This window comes from Sander lucioperca, chromosome 7, assembly GCF_008315115.2.
Source record: "Sander lucioperca isolate FBNREF2018 chromosome 7, SLUC_FBN_1.2, whole genome shotgun sequence".
NCBI lineage: Eukaryota > Metazoa > Chordata > Actinopteri > Perciformes > Percidae > Sander > Sander lucioperca.
In genome coordinates this window covers 14691057-14696772 of record NC_050179.1, presented here as the reverse complement: position 1 = coordinate 14696772, position 5716 = coordinate 14691057, and positions in this window count along the sequence as shown.

The window sequence follows — 5716 nt, the reverse complement described above, 5'->3', positions numbered from 1 at the left end:
GATCTTGTTTACATTTATAGAGAGCACAGCCAATGCATTAATAAAAGACTGAATGGCCGGATGAAAGTGGAGGGCTGATGAAAGAGAGAGTAGAGCAGAGAGGAAAAGAAAGAGGTCAAACCATGATTCTGGATGTACATGCCCTGTAGTGGAGTACTGTCACTTTGTGCATGTGGTCCATGTGTGTTTTTGTACATACATTTAAAATATAAAGAAGTGGCACAGTAATGCAATTAAGACTTGTGGAAAGACTGCAGAGAGTAAAAGAGAGAGAGATAAAACACTTGATTTGATAACATGTGCTGTGACAGACACACAACCACATTTGGAGCAGATTACGCATTCCTAATGCGAACGAACAAAATATCATTGAAAAATACTGCTCAACACAGTGGTAAATATGCAGTGTTTGCAGGGACAAAATAGACCTACTTATCGGGTGCTTATTTGCTGTGCTCCAGCACAAATGCCAAAGTTGTTTTCTGCAGCGCTGTGCACATTTAAGGAGGTCTTCTCACCCTGATTTCTTCTTAGACACATATCCTGGCTACCAACCTGCCTCCGTCAGCACACACATCTCTACACACACAAACACAAGTTTCCAAGGGCATTTTCACACATGCATGCAAAGGCACTTGCACACACACACACACACACACACACACACACACACACACACACACACACACACACACACACACACACACACACACACACACACACACACACACATACCACCCACACAGGCAAATACCCCTTGGCACCTGAATTCAGGTTGCTATAACTGTATGGGCCATTTTTAGCTCTTTAGTAATACTTGAATAGTTGTTACCTGAGATAACCCCAGGGGGAGGAAAAACAATTCCAGTCTCCCACAAGCCCTGTGGTTTAATCCTCTCTAGTATCCTAGGGAAATAATGCTTTCAGTTCAACATTGATGTCATTTTGTGTTGGCTGGGGCCATTAGTTCTGACACATGTATAAATGATTATCATATTAACAGCTACAATCATTCAGCTCATTTTTGCTGAGGCCGTTGGGATAGACAAGGTGCATAATGGCTTTGAGCAGTTGGATCCATAGCATGTCCTTTTTGCTTTAGTTGGAGATTAGCCATGTGACCCTGCACTGTTCTTGTCTTTCTTTCAGCCCAGCAGTTCACTCCAAAGTCTCTTTTTAGCGCAGTCGGTCTCAGCTAGAGCAGTGTGGCTTGTATAGTATAAGGAAGGAGACACAGTCGTCATGGAACACAGTTCTCTTTACTCAAGTTCAAAGGCCACCAACCAACATTATTCAAAGGGGCTAAGTGTTCAGTCAGAGCCACAGGGAGAGTGAGAGAGAGAGAGAGAGAGAGAAAGAGAGAGAGAAGAGGGAACAGGTTTCTGTGCCACCGTTCGATAAATGAGCAGGACACAAATTACTTTAAGTGTGTTGCCGTGAGCCAATTCAAAGGGCAGTGCTGGGCCAGCACTCTTTGACCTTATCTAAAAGGAACAATTAGTGAGTAGAGTTCAAAATGTGTCCAGTGAGAACACATACACACACAAATGTGCAAGCGCATCCACATTTTACACAGATATGTAACCAAGCAGTATAATTCAATTTCAAATTATATTGAATTGAAATACATTTTTTTCTGCACAACAAATGAAAACCAATTAATGTTGTTATTAAGGGTTGGGTCTAATCAAAGAATAACAAAAACACATATCAAATTCAGTGGCGTTTTGTGACTTTTCCACTAGGTGGGGCTTCAGCCCTATAGGTAGCTCTGTGGATTTTTGGCCGTTTTTGTATTTTTAGACATTAGTATTTTGGAAATATTTTTTGTGTCACAGAAACCACTGAGAGTGAATCTTGAGTGCTGAGTGTTACTATCATACTGTTGATGATGTGTCAGTGTTTTAGTTCCAGTACTCTGCACAGATCTGACACCTTAGCCCACCTGCTCTCATCCCTGGCTCGCTGAAGCTCTGTGTGCCGCCATTGCCAGGGACTACCAGTAGACAATAACCTTATATTTTTAGGATCATGAAATGTACCTAATGCGCGCCTCTGGTGGTTGACCAGCCAGATCAAGTAGCCTTTTATCTAAATTAATTATTAATTAATAAAAGTAATTATTAGCCAGATAATAATATGAATATTGGAAAAAAATAAGAAATACAACACTATCAAAAACCAGGCCAAAATGTTGTCAACCCACCCAAGCTAATATTTACCGATATAATCTATCCTAAAGCCGTCCAATTGGGTGGAAATCGCCTAATCTGGCAACATTTCATGGCCGTAAACTTTACTGTACCAAATATTCACCTGTTTGTAAGTGTGGTCAATTTGACCTCTAACATAATGGATGTATTTTTTTCAACATAATAGGAGGGTTAAAGACAGAAAGAAAAAACAGCGTATGTGCAAGGAATGAAGGAGAGAAGATGGGACGAGAGGAGGTCTATGACGTCAAAGGGTAGTTGGTGGCATACATAGCTTTATCTGTAGCCTGTATCCCATGGTTACCATATGCCGAACTCGGCTGGGAACCTGGGCCAGAGAAAGCAGGGTGACGCACTGGACACACACACACTGCAGGACAGCTGGCACCCCTCACGAATGCACGCAAACGCACCTATACCCGCACTGGTGCAATTCCACTGTACCTGAATACAGAACGTCTCGCTCACACTGGGGGTGGTGTTTCTAATTCCATCCTGTGTTAGAGAGAACACAGAAGGCTAATATCTGCAGAATCTCCAACTGGGAGAGGTAACACACCTCTATCCCCATGAGATCATCCTGACGGAGAGAGATAGAAAGAAAGAGTGAGACAGAAAGAGAGATACATCCAGAGAGAGGCGGAGAGAGACGCAGACAGAAAAAAAGAGAAAGGCGGTCTGATACGGAGTCAAAGACAGCGACAGACAGATGGGAAAATAGGAGGACGAGAAAGCAGCACATTATCTCTGTGTAGAGTCCTGGGAGGAACAGCCTGTTTGTAGAGTGATACCTATCAGCTCCCTGGCTGTCTCTGGAGATATTACTGCACTGTGGTGTACTTTACCCAGATAAAACATCCCTGTGTCTCTGATAGAAAGACTCAGACAGATAGTGGCAAGGTGAAAGGAAAAGAGGCAGAAAGACTGTCAGACAGATTGACAGACAAAAGATGGGCATACTACCTGATCACTTCCTTTTAATGCATGTTACAGCATAATGGTTAAGATTATGCAGAATACATCTTCTGGCAAATCCTTGTATCGAAGGTTTGTACATGATGTCCCAGCAGAAATTAAACACACATTTGTGGCTGAATGAAACAGAAGTTTAAAGTGTATCATATGAAGGCTGAACATGTTTGTGAAGCAAAGAAGAAAAAAACAGAATGCATAAAATGTACAGTTCTGGACGTATACATTTATTCAGTATGCTGTGTATGTTTATTTGAGTGTCTTTCCCCACCACATTGAATTTTGAACCACTTCTTCACTAGTTCAGTCAGCAGCAGTCAGGGAGAATCACATCATCAAATCAAAAAATGCATCAAGTTTTCCATATGGAGAGTCAGTTTTCATGTGAAAAAGACTTCTGGGCATGAACTTGGAAGTTGGTTGTCACTTGATTCACCACCTGCTGTATGTCTGCCTGTCTGTCTCTCCGTCTGTCGTGCTACCTCCTGGGGCCCTGATTGAATAACTAATGATTAAAATCAACACAGCCACTGCCACAGTGACTGATTTACCACAGCCATTGATCCAGACCTTGAGATGTCATGAAAAAAAGACGCAGATGGAACCGCAGGCAAGGTTTTGTACAACCAAATTATCTGAGCCTGACAACCGAAATTCTGTGTGCATTGGTAGAAATACTGCCCAGGACAGAACTTTTCATCCCCAGTTCTAAGCATTAAATCAAATTATCTATTAGCCAGGTGTTTAATGAAAAATAAAGTATAAGTCCAGAATTTGATATGTATTTGCACCTGGTTGCTGCCCAGTATGAATATAATGTCAGTTTGTTGGCCGATGAGCAGCTTCATTTGAACAGTTGGGGATTAACTGCTTTTCTCCAGGGTTTTTGCAAAGCAGTTGCTGAGCAAAGATAGAGCACTTTACCCGTTCTTTCTGCCAGATTTTCTAAACCCAGAAATATGATGCAGAGACTTTCTGGAAACAAGTTAGCTTTTCTAAAAATCTGAATAATGCCACACTGAGGTAACTCATCACTGTTCCTAAAACATTAATCAAAACTCGGACTGAGAGTTGAGTTGTGGTAGAAATTAAAAATTAGATTTCCAAATAAATATAAAACAGGACTTTTGCATGCCTGGTTCAACCGTGCTGTATGATTTTCACCTTTCATCTCTTACCCTTTCATCTCTTTTGTCCTTTCCCTTTCTCTGACTGTCTTAACTGATCAAATATAACCTGCACTGTTAAAGTACAAAATGATTAGTCAATAGTGAATAATGTATTCAGACATACACAACATACACAATTAGTCCAAACTGTCCAGTTGCAACAGTTGCACCCCTTTCTCCACAAAACTGGAAAACACTAGAAACAATACTAAATGTCTGTAGCTACACAAGTGACCTCATGAAGATACAATGTTCATTGCACACCAGGAAACAAAATTGTTGTATGGATGAAAAATGTAGACACTTTTTCTTTAGACTTAAAGTTTGCCAGAGATAAGGTCATGTTGTCACCTAAATCCAAATGGATATTTTACAAAATTATGGATCATTATTGCCTATTTACACATTCAATAGTAGACACTCAGCAACATTGACATTCATAGAAATTGTGTTTCTGGCGTATATAGTTTCAATATTCTGTCTATACTTGTAGCTCTGTTTTGAACTCCACACATTCCTGAGAGTAGTATCTGACCTTTCAGCTGCTAAATGATAAACTATTTTCAACTGTAGATGCTAATTTTGTTTGTCTGCCATTTGTTACTGGACAGGTAGGGTAGAGTGGAGCTTTTACGTTGAAACAGCTTCCTGTTGCATGTGGAAACAAGGTTGATAAAAGCTTTGAGAGTGAACCAAAACAGTGACAATGTGGGCCTGAAAACCAAAGCACTGAGCTGAAACACGCTGAAAAACTCTATCGAGATAAGGGGAACTGCAGTGTCAGGTCTTCATTCTTTGTTAATATGAAAAATATTGATAATAGCACCTTTAGGACAAAAACAACACATTCCTCCCACCTGATAAACTATAATTCACCTCAGAAATGAATGCAACTAATACTTCTACTAAAACGTCTAACAAGATCATGCATTACTCCAAAGGAAAAGCTGAAGAAAACAGCCAAAAGGGAGCTCACTTCACCACACCTGATTAATGACAATTTGCTGCACACCTCATCTCATGCATGAGCATTTTTACAATGAGACATCAGTCAGTCTCCAGCAGTCCGGAAGTTTATTGAACACTTGGTTGGATTTGGACAGTTAATTTCATGAGCACTGTGCTCTAATGTGTGTACTGCATATAGATTGCTCTACCTCCCTTAGTTTCTGAATTACAATTTCTGGCAAACTCAGTAAAATTGTATTTTGTAAGTTGGTAGGAATCTGGTTAACAGGCACAATAGCGTGCAAATACATTTAAAGATGTGAGAAAATTTCATACACATTTGTAAGTCCCCAGAGAAAGAAAAAAAAATGTAGTTGATGTTATTGTCAGATTATCTTTCCTTTTTGAAGTGTG